General features: G+C 47.1%; 1 long non-coding RNA gene across 1 annotated transcript; it reads right to left on the bottom strand.

Moving 5' to 3' along the window:
• Positions 1–344: 344 nt before the first annotated feature.
• On the bottom strand, positions 345–3,848 carry LOC119293580. The gene is made up of 5 exons (XR_005143120.1): positions 3,291–3,848; positions 2,615–2,805; positions 2,353–2,512; positions 1,770–1,927; positions 345–617 (listed from the first exon to the last, which is right to left on the bottom strand). It is a non-coding gene; the product is annotated as an uncharacterized LOC119293580 (long non-coding RNA).
• Between the last annotated feature and the right edge of the window lie 16,041 nt (positions 3,849–19,889).

Raw genomic sequence — 19,889 nt, 5'->3', positions numbered from 1 at the left:
GTGTTGGTTTAGTCGACTGAATTTTAAAACACAAGATACAAATTGCACTTCATACAGAGGGGTAATGAGCTTCTACAAAAATTGGATAAACTACTTTTTTGCCTTCTTCAAACAATTTTATTCTAGACATCATGGTACTGTAGATGGGAGACTAGGGAACTGCACCAAAATACACCCAAGGTTTTTGAACATGCTGCCCCGCACATCTAAGCACATGCACCAACTGCACACCATCAAACAAAAGAAACAATCTGCACACACACCGACTAGCCGAACAACACATGGTCGAGCTTCTCCTGGAACTGCATCTCGATGCGCATCCGAGCAACAATAGTCGCGCATCCGAGCAACAATAGTCGCGCATCCAAGCGCATGGAACCACAAGTGAACTACATGTCCACGCCATGGACTATCGTCCTCCTCGCATGCACTACAAGCGCAGGCAAACTACACTGAAGCACCACCCAGCAGTGAACTACACCAACGTCCGAACCTTACTGCACACATATGCTCCACACCACCGGCTAGTGGATTGCATGTAGATGCACTTCGCACCACACGGGTGCGTTGAGTGAACTGCATGGGGGCAGGGATGGAGATCCTCATCCTCTTCTCGCCTGCAGGAGATTATCGATCAGCCGAATAGCAAGTAGCCATCACTCAAAGTAGGGATAATTAGATTTATGCCCCTAGTTGTGTCCCACTCGTCTGTTTTACCCCTAATTCCCAAAAGTCACCGGTTTTGTCCAATTCACTTTGCTCCTCTTATGCTTTTGCCCTTTGACCGTTTGACCGTCAATTTGAAAACTTCATAACTAATTCATACTAAATCAGAAAAATGCAAATAAGATACCAAAATGTTCAGAAAAACATCACCTATATGTCAGTGTCATTTGCATTCATGAAAAAAGTGTTGGAAAGTGCCCATCCGAGCTTTAGCTCTTATGCTACCACCACGAATAGTAAAATCTTAAAAAGTTCAAAAAATTCAAAAAAAAATTGGTGGCAAAGAATGACAAATGTTCTAAGTGCTTGCCAAGTTTCATTAGGGAACGACGTTCGTGGAAGTCGTGGCAAAAAATAATCTATTTTGGAGTGCTGATTATTTTTTTGCCGCGACACCCATGAATGTTATTCCCTGATGAAACCTGGCATGCACTTAAAACATTTGTCATTCTTTGCCACCAAATGTTTTTCGATTTTTTTTAACTTATTTAGATTTTATTATTCATGGTGGTAGCATAAGAGCTAAAACTCGGATGGGCACTTTCCAACACTTTTTTCATGAATGCAAATGACACTGACATATAGGTGATGTTTTTCTGAACATTTTGGTATCTTATTTGCATTTTTCTGATTTAGTATGAATTAGTTATTAAGTTTTCAAACTGACGGTCAAATGGTCAAAGGGTAAAAGCATAAGAGGAGCAAAGTGACTTGGACAGAATCGGTGACTATTGGGAATTAGGGGCAAAACAGATGAGTGGGAGACAACTAGGGGCAAAAATCTAATTATCCCCTCAAAGTAAAGCATACAGAATGTTTTTGGAAGTTAATGTCCATCTATGTGCTTTTCTTTAGCATTCATATTGCAGAAACAAATATTTTGCACTTTCAAATTGTTAAACCACTTCTAAAAATGGTTTCTAGTGAAAATGATGCGACAGCAGCACTACGAGGTAGGATGCCCCTCACAAAGTGCTTACTGCCACTTTGACTTGTAGCTAATAGAATAGTAACTGAGAATTAATATATAAGCCAAGAGTCACCTTGAAAATTTTGCACTAGAGATCTTCGCCACAACATCAACCAGAATGCCTTCACTTCACAATGATTGAACTTCTTTCCCTCTAAAGTTCTTCAAGGGATGTCTAAGGCCCACCACAAATCTTGTGATTCCTTCCTGAGAAAATCATTAGTTTTCTCCCTGCATTTAGGACATATTTTTACATGACTATACAAAGTGAACCTGAATGAGTATGAATAAATTATCAATAAATAAGGTTGAGCAAAATATATTTCTAATTTTATCAGTGTTCATGCAAGCAAGCTCACGATGATCAAAACCTCTGACGCCCTTATATTGTCAACTTCAGTAAGATAATATTCTGCCACTTTGACATACATATGAATTTAGGGGGTTGAGATAAGGGAGAGAAAATATCTGGCATTATGGTTTATTATACCCATGGAACCGGCACAATCTATGACAGATCAGAATTTTGATCACAACGCTACCATCATATGCTTGCAGTAGACATTTGGTTTTACAACAATCTTCAGAGAGATGCTAGCAATCTTGTTAGAGAAGCTAAAGGGAGAAGGTGAAGGGGGATCCATTTAGTGGAGGACCTGCACGATGGAGGAGGCGACGGTGTTGTCCCCATAGCAGTCGCCTGACACGAGGTTGAGGTAGGCGGTGACGCTGTGGGCGCACTCATCGGCCTCCTCGGCAGCGGGCTTGGGATGACCGCAGTTCTGTTCAGCTCGTCCGTAGAATTAGAGGGGATAACTAACAAAGTGAACATCACTAAGATTGCACGGCACTAAAAAATTATGCATTACAATTGTTTTCATATCAATCAAACAGATTCTGAAATTGCATAGGTTTTACCACTGTTATGGAGGTAGCATCTTCAGTATCAGCTGCCTCCTCGATAGCGAGTCGGTCCTCAACCATGTTCTTTTCTTGGGGAGGTTCAGCCATCGTCACTATCCTCGTGCACCTCACCTGCTGGACCACAACGCCTCACTCGCCGGACTGCAACAACCCCAGGGATGAGATGCACACCCTCAACCGCAGAACTACAAACGGACAAAATAAAAATCAATGCATGGCCGCAAGTGAACATACAACAATGCATCAAGTGAACCTCCACAACACGCACGCGACACGGCATAGAGGAACAGCGTGGCCTGCGGCCCTGAGCAATGCAGCCACCCCCCACATTTTCGTTGTTATCGCACATACCCCTGCTGAAATCCTCTGCGCGGTCAAACATCATCGAACTACATGCCATTAGGTACAGAGATGGTGTGTAGGGGGCAGCGGGTGGGCGGGGGACTACAGCAAAGGATGGCCTGTGGTGGAGTTGGCCATGGACCATTAGGCACACAAATATGGGATGATGGCCATGGGAGAACAATATAAACGCACAATTAAAAAAGCACCAGCGTGATATGGCCATCATCGTGGGCTGCACGCTGACGGGCACCACATTGCAAACCCACGCCCGTGTACTGCACTGCCACACTGATGGAACAACACACCATCCTGAAAAATGCATCACCTTGCCACCAGAGAATGAACTCATCATCACAGACTCACAGGCACCTTCATGGATGTAGGTTGTGGAAGGGAGCAGAGGAGAGGGATGCTCGGCTGTGTCCACTGCTAGCCTCGTTGCTGTTCATGGTTGTTAGGGGGCGGGGGTGATGCAACTGCACAGCCACGCGCGCCACACCACATCGTGTGCCCCGGCGCACTGCAAGCCCGGGACGCTTGGACTGCAACAGGGAGGGAGGACTGCAACAGGAGGTGGCGTGGCTGGCGGTTGGGATCCGGCGGGATCCGTTGGTAGCTGCGCTCAGCGGTAGCCAACGTCCCCGTGCGAGAGAAGAGGTGAGCTCCAGGCCATGGCCGCACTAGCCTCGGGATCCCGGTGAATGTCTAGGACCACGGTCGTGGTACTGCCCCACTGTTCCGGTGGAGGTTGTGTGGCTGGTGGTGGGGCTGCCACCGGATCCGTTGGTACATGGGATGGGCGGCAGCGGCGGGACGGGCGGGGCTCTGGCGGCGCGTGGAGGTGTAGGGCTCCGGCGGTGTGTGATTGGGTGGGGATCCGGCGACACGGGGAGGAAGGAGGCAGGAGGAGGATTGGGGTTGCGGTGTTCTGTGCGGGAGGAAGACGAAGGGGATCGGGTGTGTTTTGAGTAGTGGGTTGGGTGTTAGCAGAATAAGAGAAAGTGTTAGTAGAATAAGGTCTTAAGGGTGTTATTGGAATAGACTCACCCTATATATATATATATATATATATATATATATATATATATATATATATATAGATCATCATCGGGAGAGGCAACGGTATGGTTGTCGACCGCCAAGCCGACCATCGTTCCTTCAGCCTCGATTCCGCCGTCATGCAACTCCATCTCGTCATCGGTCGTTGGGTGTATGCTAGTATGTGTGGGTAAGTAGATAGCAAGTGGATCAGTAGCGAGTCGCCGCCAGCGGCCATTGGTAGGCTTATTTATAGCTAGCAGCTGGCTAGGGGATTGGGGATTTTACAATTCACCCCTGTGGAGCGCGGGAAGCCTTCGCTGGAGCGCGGGAAGACTAAGTGGAGCACACAATGGTGTCATGTGTTATCACACATTTAGAGACATTACAACCGAGCATTCTTCCAGCCCTCTCACGCCATCAACGTTTTCGACCGTCAGATGTACACTTCTGGATGTTTATGACCATTGGATGTGATATCAATCCCGCTTGGGCTTCCTTGGCGAAAAGAGGTCGCTTGATGGGCTAGGCCGCTGCTCCCATAACAAAATCGGAGCACCTTGGTTATTTGGGCCTATGGGCCTTATCATCCGCTAGCAACAAAACTGATGGACAACACAGCGTAGGCAGCCATGAGCCTCACGAGTTTGGCTCAAAAAAAGAAAATGCGCCTCACGAGTGACCGACAGAGAAAAGAAAATGACCGATTGGGAGTCCACACGCCGGGGAGATGGCCGGACGGGTGACGCTTGGGGTGGTGATGGGGCAATGAACCGATTGGGAGTCCACTCGCCGGCGTTTGAGGAAATAAATTGTCATTGATACAGGTCTTTCATGGCCATCAATGTACATTGCCGCCGGCCAATTATGTCAGGACGGTTACCATGCCGCTTCGTGTTTTTTCCTTCACCACACGCTTGCCCATATATTATGCACCATTTCTTTGTTCCTTCCCCACTCTCCTTCATCAATCCGTATTCAAACACGCAGTACGATGCCTGTCCTTCCTTGTGAATTCGTGATATAGTAGCAAACCAAGATGCACCGCTGCCGACACTATCTGTCTATCCCCGGGCAGTCTCCCTTCGACTCCAACTCACTGCACCAATGCAGGCCGACATAGTTTCCCTATCTGAATCCACTGCCACGTCCCGGTCCCTGCCGGCCACTCTTTGCGGCAACATGTTGGCGACTATCGTCCATGGGGCGAGGAACTCCTGGTGCCGCAGGCAAAGAGGTCGTTTTTATCCGGTACTTCATTTTAGAGTTCACTAATCGTTGATTATGCTTATTATTATTGGATTCCCAACGCTGGGAACATGGCTTAGTGGATGGATTTCAACTGGCCCAGTCCCTATTTTCTTCTGTTTCTCGTTTTGTTCTCCCTGCTGGATCTTAGCCTCGACTGTGTAAGCGCGAGTCCACCTCATTTTATTTTTTCGCCTGTTTGGCATGTTAATATTTGATTGATCTTTGTGGACTGTATCTGTATACTTGTTCTTCCAGCACTTTTCGTTTTAGGGACTACTTAGTGTGTGTGGTAAGCAATGGATCCCCTTTTTTGATCTAGTTTTCAAGCTTGATGAATTTGGGGATAAAGGTCATTAATAAAAGTACCTGATCTATGGACTATATATTTTGATAATGCTAAAGGCATGCTAAATTCTCTACACCTATTTCTTGAGTCGTTGATAGTATAATTTATCTCAATATGAGTAGGTTTGTATTTTTAGGATACGGACTTTCTTTTTGGGCACAATAACATATTAGGCAATGCAGGCATGTACTTGGCACAATTTCCTGGTGCAAGTAAAGCTATTGTAGCAGTTCGTTTTTTGCAGCCCTGCTAGGATGTTCCCGATAATATGGTGTTTCTAAGTTGTTTCCTTTATAACCCTTTAAGGGTCAAACTGTTTATGAACATTTTTAAGGTTTATGAAGACCATGCTATTGTAGCATTTTTAAGGTTTATAAACTTATACTGGCTCCTTTATAACCCTTTAAGTATGGTGTTTCTACCGAAAACACCAAAGCTAGAACTCATGTATAGCCTATTGTTATCGTCATTAATCTAATAGTCTATGTAGGCATATACGGTGCTATATGTTCTGTTATATATTATACATATAAAACGAGTACATGTCCACTATTTCATATGAGACTAAGAAACCCATTTGGTATGAGACTCTCATGCTTCAGGCCGCTATTTATATAAATTACTACCATTTTCACCTTAAAAATGGACGGGCGCAACAACGCGCGCCGGCATTGTCTAGTGTCTTAACATAAGGAAACATATGTGTAACTTACTAATCATCGCACATGAGTACTCGCACACGCATCATGTGCGATACTCCTAGCCATCGCAACCAACTAGTTTGCATTTTTCAAAAAAAAAACTACACAATGAATCGCACACGGATTAACTATAGTAACCGTCTGTGTTATATTTCTCATCAGAAACAGTTCATCTGAGTGGGTTGTTTGCCGCATATCACACACATCTTGTTTACATGAACCATTTGTGTTCTTTTGGCTCATCGCAAATAGTTCATGTATGTGAACTGTATGCCACATATCACACACGTTTTGTTAATTTGAACCGTTTATGTTGTGTTGTCTAATCGAAAATAGTTCATCTAAGTGAAATGTATGTCGTATATCGCACACACCTTCATCTCGCTGGCCGTTTCTGTCGCGTTCCCTAATCGCAAATAGTTCATGTGAGTGAACTATATGCCGTATATCGCACACTCCTTGATATGGCTGCTCGTTTCTATTGTTTTGGCACAATGCAAACAGTTCTTCTAGATTAACCATATGCCACACATTACACATGCAACTATTATGTGAATCGTGTTTGATGTCTCCGCCATCACACCATTTGCAATTAATGCATCACACACAGTTTTGTGGAAGGGTCTCTGATTGTAGTATCGCGTTTGGACCATCCTGCAGTAGTGATATACTAGAGGTTCTGGCCCTTGGAAATACGCAAGTTTTTGGAGCCTCCTCTAATTCTCTAGTTCTAGTTCTAATTTGGAGTTGATCAATTAGAGATAGACCTAGATCTCTCTAATCCCCATAAGAGAAGCCATGTGCAGTTCTCTTCTTCTCCCTCAAATTCTATGGCGACGATTAGCTCTACACGGCAAAGCGCTGCCAGATCGTGAAGCCTATACGCTTGCAATCTGTAGAGAGGTTGTTCTTTCGGTCTTCGGTTCGAGGGATCGTTCGTGAACGGTTCGAGGGACTTCATCAATCATCCAGCTACAACTTGAAATTGATAACAATCCGATCTAAACCTTTTATGCTTCTTCATAGTGTTCTTGGGCCGTGACCGTAGGATGATTTTTTTTCTACTATGTTTCCCAACACCCTCGGGTATAAGGGAATGAATCTTGTCAAAAAAAACCTGATGATATCACCCCTTTGATCAACAAAACGAGGCCATAGACAATCCTAAGGTAAGTTGGAAATGTCAACCATGACGTCATCGGAGCCCGGAGCCCCGAGCATCCAACACATATGTCACAAGGACATGTGGTCCTTGTTGCACTCCAACAACCAGGCATTAAATGCCCATGCAAGCCATACTCGTCATAGCCCACCGTATGCCTACAAACATAGGCCATCATCATAACAAAGACCAGGCTAGATGCGTGCCTCGGGCCTATCAGGTGCAGGCATTATCAATCAGGTGAGAGCGATTGGGCTTTGACCCACTTTTTGAGACAGTGTGTCGCAGCACATCAAACCTGTTGGAAAATGCCATAAAGATAATAATATTTTATTATTATATTTCCATGTTCATAATTAAGTCTTTAAATTGCATGTTATAATACATTTTAGTGGAAAACATATATGCACGTGTGAAATGATAAACGGATAAAATAAAGGTTCCTAGTCACGCCTCTAAGACTAGCTCAAGTGTTGTTGGTGATCATGTTTTCCGGATCTTAGGATATCATTAAGTGTAACAATAGTCCTAAAACAACATTAAGATTATGACGTTGGAAGAATGATCATATTGGATCGACCCAAACTTGTTTCTTATGAACTGAGATAATATTGTCCTTCCTGCCTCCTTGAGGTTCTTTGTTGTTATTCTTTCTTTAGCTTACTTAGATTAGCCCTCCCTGGTTACATCTTGTAATCCTTGTACTTGTATTTCCTTTTTATTAATAAAGCTTTTGATCTGCTATGGGGGTGTTGCCCCACATTTTCCAGACAAAAAAATAACACAAAGTGTTAATTTGTGATTTTGATCCATAGACCATGAGAGTATCGTAGTCAATTCTTACCGTGCGTGGATTTTGGGGTTATTATCGGGCCTGTTGGACTCGGTGTACCTATGCCCATGTGCCTGTGGCCCAGTGCATGCCGCCAATAGAAGGCCCAAAGCCGGCCCACCGCCAGGACTTCACGGGAGGACCCTCACGATGTTTGCGTTATCAGGTGTCGTCGAGAGCCTCGCGAGGCCATCTCGCGAGGCGGCTTCCCGAGGCCGTCTCCCGACGCCCCTCGCGGAGGCATACGAATCAAGGATTTGGCAGAAGAACTGTGTGGCCCTGCGTCTTCACATGGGTGACACGCGTGGCGACGAGCGGAGCCAAAGGGGCGCGAACAGGCGTGGATGAGGAGTATTTCCTCTTTTGTGCTAAGGGAGCAAGGAAAGTGCGCCGGTTCCCAAAGCATACCCCAAAGTTTACCTGTTCAGTGGAAAAAATACAAGGATGGCGGGCTCGCCAGGACGGAGGACATCACTGAGCCCACCGACGTGTCATGGCTTTGCAGGCGAAGACTACCTTTAGTCAGGATAAGCTGCAGCACTGTCCCCCTTCGAAATTGGCCGTTGTGGCAACCCTTCTCGCCTTGTGCTTTCTGGGGAAGAGGACCAAGGACAATATAAGTAAGGGCGGGGTGCCACCATGGAGATGGATCCCATCCTCCCAAGGCTGCTCACTTTCCCCTATACACTCGTGTTCATCCTCCCTCGCGAGGCAATCCAACCACAAAGCAGGAGTAGGGTCATACACTGTAAGGTGGCCCGAACCTGGGTAACTATTGTGTCCATCGTTCATATTTCCTCTCGCTCGAGCACGCTGGAGCATCACCATTAGGTTGTGGGTCCCGAGGTAGGGCTTAGTGAAGGCAGCGAGCACACCCTAGAGTTCAAACCTTTCTTGGGTCCAAGGAGCCCCAATTCCAACATTTGGCGAGCCAGGTAGGGGTGTGCCACCGTTCTTCCGCTTTGCTCCGACCTCTGCTCCACCAACTCCATGGACGATGCTTGTAGTGTTCACGTCGCACGTCGAGCGGCTCATGTCGCCCAGACGGAGCCCGCGGGCTATGGTGACCGCCACCGCTCCGCCTCGGCCGTGGCCAACACCGCCACTGACCCTGCCGCCACAAGCAGCAGGACTCCTCCCTAAACCCTTCCGTGCAGCACGATGGCCGCACAACCATGCCTTCACTCGCCACCGCTACGGCCTCATCCTCCCACGCTCATCGTGGGCCGATGAATGTGCAGGCTGCGCTGCCCATGGCACGTGAACTGTTGTGCTACCACCTGGCCAATGAAGGCTACGAGGCCTGGCTTGGCTGCATCACTAAGCTCATCAACGCCGTGGCGCGAGGCCCCAGCGCGCTCCCACTCACTCCATCCTTCGCCATCTCGCGTTGGTGATGTGGCACACGGTGCCCCTCCGCCTCCTCCCCTGTGTAGTGACAATGTCGAACCCCAGCACGACACATGGCCGTGTGGAGCGCCAATGCCAGCCCGGGACGAGGCAAGCTGCCAAATCATCCACCGGGTACCGCCAGACGCGCACGTGCTTCTCCAGCAGAGGCGGCATCACCAAGAACGGGTCGTCCAGGAGGTCGCGGTGGTCGTGGGACAGAATTGCCCTGCCCTCACGCACGGAGCCCCCTCAAGCAGCGTTGGTTGTCGGGCCTTCACTCGCGAGCTGTGCAGGGTCGTTTGGCCTGTCAACTTCAAGCTGGAGCTGCCCCCGCGCTATGATGGCATCCCCGACCCCACGGAGTTCCTCCAGCTATACGCGCTGAGCATCGAAGCGGTGAATGGCGACAACAAGGTCATGGCGAACTGGTTCCCAATGGCCCACAAGGACGGCGCATGCTCTTGGCTCATGAACCTGCCCGAGGAGTCAATCTCTTCGTGGGGCGAGCTCTATGACTAGTTCGTCGCCAACTTCAAGGGCACCCAGGATAGCGTCCACACAATGAATGACCCGCGGTGCATGAAGCAACACCTTTGCAAAACTCTCCGCAAATACATTCAACACTACAGCCAGGTGCGCCACAAGATTCCGCGCGCCTCGGAAAAAGCCATCATAATGGCGTTAAGGATGTCCGGATGTGCGGGAAGCTCGCCATTAATGATAGCTTGAGCACGATGGTGGAGCTGTTCAACCTTGCCAACAAGTGTGCCAAGGCCGAGGAATGCCGCCTCTTCCTCCACAACGACCCCAATGCGGCGCTCAATGATAGCAAGGCCAAGGGCAAGGAGGTCAAGCACAAGGGCCCTGTTGTGCTGGCGGCGGATCCTGAGCAGAAGCGCGGCTATAGCCGCAACAAGCCCGAGAGGGATTGTATCATGTTCTGCGTCTACCACAACGTGTGCACAACATCGATGACTGCCAGGAGCTCAAGGTACTCTGTGACGAGCGCTTGGGACGCCGCCCAGACTACAATGAGCGCGACACCGACCGCGGAGGTGGTCCCGGCGACGGCCGATGGGACAACCATAACGGCAACCCCGGCCAGGGCTAGCGTGACCAGCCTCGCAAGGGTAGCTGGCGCGACCAACCTCGCGACGGTGCCTAGCACGACCAGCCTCGCGAGGCACGCCCTCAGGACACCACTGTCCTTCCATTGCTACCACCACCGCCCAGAAGGAATGACAACAACTAGCATGATGGGGGGTTGGGGCTACCAGGAGCCTCGCGCGATAGCATGCATCCTCTGCAGAGCTCAGGCTCCCGCGTCTAGCAACCTCTTCAAGCAGTTCTCCTATGAGGTGAATGTCGCCCTCTCGAGGCTTGAGCCACACGACCCCTCAAGTGGTTGCAGTACGCCATCACCTTTTACTCCAAGGACCACCTCAGGTGCTCAGCCACCGCCGGCGCGCTCACCATGTTGTGCACTTCCACCATCAGCTACGTCGCTGTCACCAAGACACTCATCGATGGAGGTGTTGTCTCAATGTGATCTCCATCGCGACCTTCAAGATGCTCCAAGTGCCCTTTGACCAGTGATGCCCACCAGGCCCTTCTCAGGGGTGATCGATGGCTCCACCATCCCCTTGGGGCATGTGCCTGATAACCCACATGTATAGGGGATCACAACAATTTTTGAGGGTAGACTACTCAAGCCATATTTATTGATTCAACACAAGGGGAGACAAAGAATATTCCCAAGTATTAGCAGCTGAGTTGTCAATTCAACCACACCTAAAAGACATAATATTTCCAGCAAATGTTTTAGTAGAAAGATAGTATTGAAGTAACGGTAACAGTGGCAAAAGTAATAGTAGCAGTTTTGTAGCAATAATAACAGTAGCAACGCGAAAGTAACTTAGCAAAGAACAATATGTGAAAAGCTCGTAGGCAATGGATCAGTGATGGATAATTATGTCGGATGGCATTCAACATGCAACAGTTATAACCTAGGGTGATACAGAACTAGCTCCAATTCATCAATATAATGTAGGCATGTATTCCGTATATAGTCATATGTGCTTATGGAAAAGAACTTGCATGACATCTTTTGTCCTACCCTCCCATGGCAGCGGGGTGCAAATGGGAACTAAGGGATATGAAGGCCTCCTTTTAATATAGAATCGGAACAAAGCATTAGCACTTAGTGAATACATGAACTCCTCAAACTACGGTAATCACCGGAAAGAATCCCAATAGTTGTCACCTTGGGGTATGCGGATCATAATTCCTAATAAGTGTCTAGAACTTGCAAGATCGGATGAAGAACACATATATATTCATGAAAACATAAGATACATTCCAAAAATTTCTTTTATACATCCGGTTGATTCTTTCTCCAATATCTTTTATACATTCCAAAAATTTTCTCCATAAATTTTCAGGTTAATCTGAGAACTTCTATTTCTGAATAAAAATAACACCATGGCAATTCTGCTGAAAACAATGTTCATCCGGGTTAGTTTCATTCAAATCATGCAAGTTAGAGTCCAGAACAAAGGCAAAAAAGTTTGGAAAAGTAGATACGATGGAGACATATTGACTCCCCAAGCTTAACCCATTACTTGTGCTCTAGCAATCCAGTTGACAAACTGAAAGTGACAAAGAGAAACTTCTACAAACTTTGTTTGATCTTATTGTTGCAAATATGTATAACCACCATTCAAGTTTCAGTCAAGATTATGAACTAACCATATTCACAATAACATTTAGGTCTCACATTTACTCATATCAATGGCATAACCAATTAGCGAGAAATAGTAATAAATCTTGGATGACAACACTTTTTCAAAACAATCATGATATAATCTCACTAGCATTTTCTAAGACCGCATAACATAAATGTAGAGCACCCCTGAAGATTAAGGACTGACTAGGCATTGTAATTCATGGCAAAACAGATCTAGATAGTCATAATCAATATCAATTAATAACAACGCATACAAATGACAAAGGTTCTCTCTAACTAGTGCTTTTCATAAGAGGATGATGACTCAACAATAAAAGTACATAGATAGGCCCTTCACAGAGGGAAGCATGGATTTGCAGAGGTGCCAGAGCTCGAGCTTTTAAAACAGAGATGAATATAATTTTGAGTGGTATGCTTTCATTATCAACATAACAACCAAGAGATCTGAGTATCTTCCATGCTAGATACATTATAGGCAGTTCCCAAACAGGATGGTAAAGTTTTTACTCGCACTCCACCAACAATCACACTCCAAGGCTGATCCGAAACAATGGGTACCATCCATACCAACAACAGTCATGGGGAAGTTTTCCTTGAAATTATTTTTGGATTTGATTTAGAGCAAGTAACTGGGCATCCCGATTACCAGCCACTTTCTCGTGAATGACAAGTGAATCAACACTCATCGTGAGAATAACCCACCTAGCATGGAAGATACTGACAACCCCCAGTCGCTACATGAGTGATTCGGGCATACAAAACAGATTATTATTTGAAGGTATAGAGTTTGGCACATGCAAATTTACTTGGAACGGCAGGTAAATACCGCATATAGGTAGGTATGGTGGACTCATATGGGACAACTTTGGGTTTAAGGAAGTGGATGCACAAGCAGTATTCCCACTTAGTCAAGTGAAGGCTAGCAAAAGATTGAGACCGACCAACTAGAGAGCGACAATGGTCATAAACAGGCATTGAGATTAACCAACATTAAATGCAAGCATGAGTAGGATATAAATTACCATGAACATGAATATCATGGAGCTATCTTGATTTTGTTTCAGCTACATGCGTGAACATGTGCCAAATCAAGCCACTTGAATCATTCAAAGTAGGATACCATCCTATCATACTACATCATAACCATTTTAATTTTCATGTTCGCGCTGAAGGGAAACCATTATACACTCCTAGCTAATTAAGCATGGAATGAGTAACTATAATCTCTAATTGTCACTGCAAACATATTTCATTCATAATGGTTGAATCAAGAACGATGAGCTAATCATATTTACAAAAAAATAGGTTGAGTCCGTACCAGCTTTTCTCCATCTCAATCATTTCATCATATATCATCATTATTGCCTTTCACATGCACGGCCGAACGGTTTGAATAATAATAAGAGTGCATGTGCATTAGACTAAGCTGGAATTTGCAAACATTTATTTAGAGGAGAAGACAAGGTGACATGGGCTCTTAGTTAGATCAACAATAATGCCTATGAGATACACTCAAAACTTTCATCGTGGTCTTCTCCTTACAACCCAAAGAAAAAGGAAAAGAATTTCAAAGAAACACACTAAAATATTTTTGGTGTTTTTGTTTTTCTGAAGAAAGTAAAAACAAGAACGAGAAAAACTATTTACACGGGAAAGCTCTCAACAAGCAAAAGAAGAACGAGAAATATTTTTGGGGTTTTCCTTTAATACTACTACTCAATTAAGCAAGGAAAGGAAAACCGTAAAGAAGTGACAACTAACTAATTTTTTTGGATTTTCCCAAAGTTTTTCAAGCACACAACAAGAGAGCGGGAAAAAGAAACAAACTAAGATGGATAATACAATGAAAAAGTATGAACACCGACAACTGAAATGAGTGTGTGAACATGAATGTAATGTCGGTGAGAAATACGTACTCCCCCAAGCTTAGGCTTTTGGCCTAAGTTGGTCTAGGGCCACGGCTCAAAATAACCCTCTCCTTGATACTCCGAAGGTCCTGAGGGTTTCACTGGTTGTTGAGCTCCCGTGGCTCCCACTGAAAATGGGCTCCTGATATGGATTAGGAACTGACGCTGGCTCAGGTGCTGGGGGTTGTGAAAGACCCCAAAATTGGTAGATGTCCTCAGGCATAATAGTGTGCGCACATGCCTAAATGAATATCGAACAAAGAAGAAGTAGGCAAAGGAATAGTCTCACAAGTACCCTGACTAAATACTAAGTTGTAGAGAGTTTCTTTTCCTTATCATTCTTAATAAAATCGTGTGCTACCATACTGTTATAGTCTAAGTATCTAGTGCTGTCGTGGTGAGCGCAAGACAGATGCCAAAGGATGGCTAAAGAGAGGAGGCGTCTCGAAGGCACCGGTGAGCTCCAGAGGCGAGGTCGGCATGAGCGAGCGTGGGATGCAAGACATACCCAGGTTCGGGGATCTTCGGAGAGACAACACCCCTAGTCCTGCCGTGGTTGGTTTATATGATGTGGTACAGAGTTGCTCCTAGAGCTGTTCGGAAGAAGAAGGAAGACAGGCCAAGGCTTAGGGTGTTCCCTCTCCCTGGTTTGTGTATGTGTGGGTGTGTGTGTTCTATCGATTGTCTCGCCCCTGTACAAGGAGGCCTCTTGGGGGGTTTTGTATGTCAACCCCCTAGAGTTACAATGGTAAAGTTACAAGGCCGCGGGGCCGGGTTGTTATCGTCCGAGAAGCCGGTGCTGGGACCAACTGGGTGTCAGGGCTCGCCGGGTTCCCCGGGCAAGGACCCCATGTGCCAGGCGGCAGTGTTCACTATCTTGTCGGATGTCACGGAGTGGCCTGGACGAGTCGGCTATAGTGGCGCTCCGCCTGGTCACCGTCTGCTGTCATTAGCAGTGACGACGGGCGCGCTGTAGCCACGCCGACCTCAGTCAGCATTGTAGGTGGGGCACTGTTGCCATGCCTCTACCGGTCAGAGGAGTTGGTGGGGAACTATTGCCATGCTCATCTCTGAGTGGAGACTCGTCCCATCGTACGACTGGGATGGGACGGGAGCTGACCCGTGGCCGGGTGGAGGAAAACACCACATGGGAGCTAGCTTGTTGGGGAGCCTTGATGCGCCGGGTCCCGCCGGCTTGCACCAGCCGGCAGCACCGGGTTGCCATCTTGATCGTGTCGAAGAGTTCGGCCAGGTTGAGGGACTTGGCTAGGTTGGGGAACCCGGCCAAGTGCGAGGGACTAAGGGGCAATGCTAGCCCCAGTGTTTTGAAAAATATCCAGGTTCTGTTGCCTTCCCGGGATTCATCCCCCCGACAGTAGTCCTCGAAGCTCTGAAGGTCCGCCGGCTTCGAGGGGCGGGCCTTCGCAGTTTCTACCCTGAACGGGTGCTTGTTGATGAAGTTTGCGACCATCGGGTCCGGCAACACCCACTGTGTGCCGGCTTCCAGAAGCCGGATCGTGGCATCCCAACATGGGCGGGAATCGAGGAGTCCGTCAAATGTTGAAGGAATCTTTTGGGCTTCGCACGGGCGCCACGTGGCGCTCAGGAGTTGAAGGGCCTGACAGACCACGCGCGCAACAGGACGGGGCAATGAACTGGGGCCCACAATTGTGCGCCCTCGGCCCACCCGCATGGATTTATTGTGGCGTCCGCAAGTCAGTTGGTATTCTCGAGGCAGTTATGGCGTGTGGTACGTGCGCACTTATTGCGGGGAAGTGGGAGGGGCGTGTGCAAACGATCTGACTTCCCCGCGTTTGAGACGTGGCTTATAAATTAGGGGGAGGAGGGCTACTGAGATCATTCTCGCTCTCGCCCCCCCCATCTTCTTCTTCCTCTGCTTCTGTGACCGCCGGGTGATGCGCCGCTCTGCCGCTCTTCAAGCGAGACTTGTTCATTAGTCCTTTCTCTCTTTCACTACTGTCACATCCCTGCTTCTGGTAATGCCCAATGCTAGCCTTTGGTGATGCATCGTGTTTAAATTCTCTGGAAATTTGAAATGGGGATTAACAAAACACCAGCACCCCCCGTGAAAATACTAGGTTTGACTGAAAAACATTTCAATGAACCCAAAATGCCCTTCACAAAAGTTCATCATTTTTAAATTGGGTTAGAACCTCTCCCCAAAATGGTGCACATTTTTCTAGGCCATTCTAGATTTTTGAACTAAATGATATGTTATTTGCATTTGGACATTTAAATACTATAAAATATTTTAAATGTCCAAATAATCATAAACTTAAATGTTTACAGTTGGATATTTTCCAAACAGTGTGCTTGAGCAAGTTTCATGATTTTTGAGATAGTATTAGTATTTTTAATAAATCCCTAAAGACTACAAAATAATAGAAAAAAGAAACTAAAAAAGGAAAAACAGAGAGAGAGAAGAAACTTACCTAGCGCCACCAACCGGCCCAGCACTGCAACTGGCCGGCCCTGCCCACCACCGCCTCCTGCCTGTCGTCTTCCTCCCCTGCCAGAAGGACGGAGGCGCGTGCCCGCCCCACGCCAGCCACCTCCTCCCTCCCTACCTGAGTGGCTCCTCCCCGGTGTGCCTAGACGACGCCACGGAGACGCCCGAACCCCCTCGGCCTCTCTCCAGTGTTTCTCCCCTCCTCTGGCTCCCTCTCCCTCTCTTCCCCGAGCGGTGCTGTCGCCACCGCTCACCGTCGCCATGGCCACCGTCCCTCCCTTGTCCACCCAACGTGTCCAAGAGAACTGCCTCGGCTCCATCTTCTTCCACGACGCCCCACGCAACCGGGGGCGCACCACGGCGCCTGCATCGCCCTCGTCTTCTACCTCGGCCATCTGAGATTGTCTTCGCCGCCCTGCTCAGCTCCGCCCCCCAGAGCCACTGATAGTCGGGCCCCACTGCCTAATCAACCTAGCTTAGTTTCTGTTTAGATTTAACTAACCACACGGGCCCCATAGGTCAGTTTGACCTGGCCATGTCACCACTTGACCCGACCCCACCTGTCAGTGACACTAACCTATCCTAAGTCATTGACCAGTGGACCCCACTGGTCAAGTTTGACCTAGTCAGCCGCAGTTGACCTGCTGACGGCACAGTGACGCAGTAAGACATTTTCTGGATTAAATTTAATTCAAAAAATTCCAGAAAATGGTTTAAACTTCTAAAATTCATAGAAAATTATCTATAACTCCAAATGAAATAAACTATATATGAAAAATGATCAGAAAAATCCAATCTATCCATCTGTACCATTTTCATGCATGTTAGGACAACTTATAGCTGTTGTTTAGCACAAATCATATAAATGGCATTTAAATAACCACATGTGGAGATTGAATTTGAATCTTGGATTCAAACCAACTTCACTTAACCTGTTGTAGTTGCATTAGCCCAACACACTCATATTGCCATGTCATGATCATGCATCATATTATGCATTGCATTGATTGTGTTTTCTTCTGTATTGCCGGTATTTGTCCCCTCTGAGTAGACGTGTTCCGACGATGAGTGTGATGACACCGATGAAGACCTATATCATCTTCAGAAGTGCCAGGCAAGCAAAACCCCCTTGTTCATTCTGATACAACCATACATTCTCGCTCCTGCTCTCTTTTACTGCATTAGGACAACAACGACTCATGTTTTACTTGCTGCGGTAGTTGAACCCCTTTTCCTCCGCATGACCTGTCATTGCCACAGTAAATAGACGAAACCCACTAGCATGAGTAGGAGTTGTTTGAGCCCTGATGTGCCTACTCATCCATGCTTGTTTGTCATGCCTGCTACTGCTTAGAGTTTAGTCTGGTCTGATTCATCGAGGATGAATTGGAAGGTTGTGAACATGTCCTACTGTGTGTGAGCTAAGTGTGTGAACACGATTTGTAAAGGTATCGGTGAGAGGCCATGTAGGAGTACATGGTGGGTTGTCTCACTGAAGCCGTCCTCAGGAATTGAGTTCTGTGTTTGTGATCCATGAAACAGTTACTACCATGCATTGGGCCCTGAAATATGACCCCGCTCGACTTCTTAACCACCCTAGTCCTCTTTCCAAGAGTTGCAAGTAGTTTCTGGTGTTTGTAGTTGCTGGAGGCCGTGCGCAGCGCCGATCGGAGGGGTGGGCTGTGGTGCGGTAGGCACGTGGCCAGGTATGCCGGGCGCCCGTTTGGTGTCGCAGAACCCTGTACACATCGTTCGGGGCGGTATGTGGAAACCTTGTCCGGACTCCCTACGGATGGAACCCGAATAGGCGATAAACCTGGACTAGAAACTTAGGTGTTTAGGTAGGTCGTGGTCTACACCCATGTCGGCTCTCGCTTGAAGTCTGTCGAGCACATGCCGTGTGTAGACGCTAAGTGGTTGAAACATGTATGAAGAAGTACACCCCTGCAGGGTTATAAATGATCTATTCAAATAGTCGCGTCCACGATAAAGGACCTCTGGGTTGCCTATACAGTTCATAGACAAGTGAAAGTGGATATTCAAAAATACGCAAGATAAGCGTGAGTGCGTGGATGGCGTTCTCATAGGCAGAAGGGAGCGGATCCATAGTGGTGTATTGGTTGGTGAATATGTGGACTCGTTGTGCGCCACCTCAAAAGAGTTACTTGCAGTCGTAGTTCAGGATAGCCACTGAGTCAAAGCTGGCTTGCTACATTTAAACACCACCATCCCCTTGTTGATAATGATGCATATGTAGATAGTTCTGATGTAAGTCTTGTTGGGTACATTTGTACTCACGTTTGCTTAATTTATGTTTTTGCAGAGAGACTTCAGTATCGCTAGTAGTTCCTCTTGGACTTCAACGTTTAGCTTCCTACCTCAGCTACGATCTTGTGCCCTCGACAGGATCTGGTAGTTAGTCAGGCTTCTCAGCCTTTTTCATTTGTAGATGTCTGTACTTAGACATGTTAAGCTTCCGCATGTGCTTTGACATGTATGCTCTAAATGTTGGGTCATGAGACCCATGTTTGTAATATCTCGCTCCTCGTAGCCTATTGAATAAAATACTTGAGTTGTAGAGTCATGTTGTCATGCCATGTTGTATTTGCACATATCGAGCATATTGTGTGTATGTTATTGAAATGCTTGGTATGTGTGGGATCTGACTATCTAGTTGTTTATCCTTGGTAGCCTCTCTTACCAAGAAATGTCTCCTAGTGCTTCCACTGAGCCCTGGTAGCTTGCTACTGCTCTGGAACACTTAGGCTGGCCGGCATGTGTCCTTCTTCATTCATGTGTCTGTCCCTTTGGGGAAATGTCACACAGTGTCTACCGGAGTCTTGGCAGCCTACTATAGCCCGGATTCTCCGGAGTCCTGCTAGCCCAGCTGCTACATCCCAGTTTCACATGCTGATGACCGACACGTTCGTTGCTGGGTCACGTATGCCTGTCCCTGTAAGTTAGTGCCACTTTGGGTTCACGACTAGCCATGCCAGCCCGGGTTCTTTGTCATATGGATGCTAGCGAGACTATCATGTACGTGAGACAAAAGGCGCAAACGGTCTCGGGCCTGGTAAGG

This window comes from Triticum dicoccoides, chromosome 4B, assembly GCF_002162155.2.
Source record: "Triticum dicoccoides isolate Atlit2015 ecotype Zavitan chromosome 4B, WEW_v2.0, whole genome shotgun sequence".
Taxonomy (NCBI): domain Eukaryota; kingdom Viridiplantae; phylum Streptophyta; class Magnoliopsida; order Poales; family Poaceae; genus Triticum; species Triticum dicoccoides.
Note: the sequence above shows the minus strand (reverse complement) of the source record. Positions and strands in the feature narration are given on the sequence as shown.